This window comes from Nicotiana sylvestris, chromosome 1 (genome assembly GCF_000393655.2).
Source record: "Nicotiana sylvestris chromosome 1, ASM39365v2, whole genome shotgun sequence".
In the NCBI taxonomy this organism is placed as follows: domain Eukaryota; kingdom Viridiplantae; phylum Streptophyta; class Magnoliopsida; order Solanales; family Solanaceae; genus Nicotiana; species Nicotiana sylvestris.
The window spans coordinates 8,929,422-8,930,228 of NC_091057.1; positions in this window are offsets into that span (position 1 = coordinate 8,929,422).

Consider the following 807-nt stretch of genomic DNA (forward strand, 5'->3'; position numbering starts at 1 on the left):
GTCCAGGTACCTGAAAATAATGAAAATGAAGAGATATCAATAAGTTATGTCTCAACCGGGAAAAGATGGAACCGAAATAATATTGTTATCGATAACATTTTTGCTTATAATGTTGTTGTTGAAATAATGCAACAAGATGAGGATCTTGAACCAAAATCTGTCAATGAATGTAGACAGAGAAATGATTGGCCAAAATGGAAAGACGCTATCCAGGCAGAGTTAACTTCACTTGGAAAACGTGAAGTCTTCGGACCCATAGTTCGAACACCTGAAGGCATAAAGCCAGTAGGGTATAAATGGGTTTTTGTGCGAAAACGAAATGATAAAAATGAAGTCGTTAGATATAAAGCACGACTTGTGGCACAAGGGTTTTCCCAAAGGCCTGGAATTGATTATATGGAGACATATTCTCCTGTAGTGGATGCTATCACCTTCAGGTATCTCATAAATATGGCAGTGCAAGAAAAACTTGATATGCATCTAATGGATGTTGTTACAGCCTATTTGTATGGATCATTAGACAACGAAATTTTTATGAAAGTACCTGAGGGATTTAAAGTGCCAGAAGCATATAAAAGTTTTCGAGAAACTTGTTCAATAAAGCTTCAGAAATCTTTATACGGATTGAAACAATCAGGTCGTATGTGGTACAATCGCCTGAGTGAATACCTGTTGAAAGAAGGGTACAAGAATGATCCAATTTGTCCTTGTGTCTTTATAAAAAGGTCTGGATCTGAATTTGTTATAATCGCTGTGTATGTTGATGATTTAAATATCATTGGAACTCCTGAGGAGCTTCCAAAAACA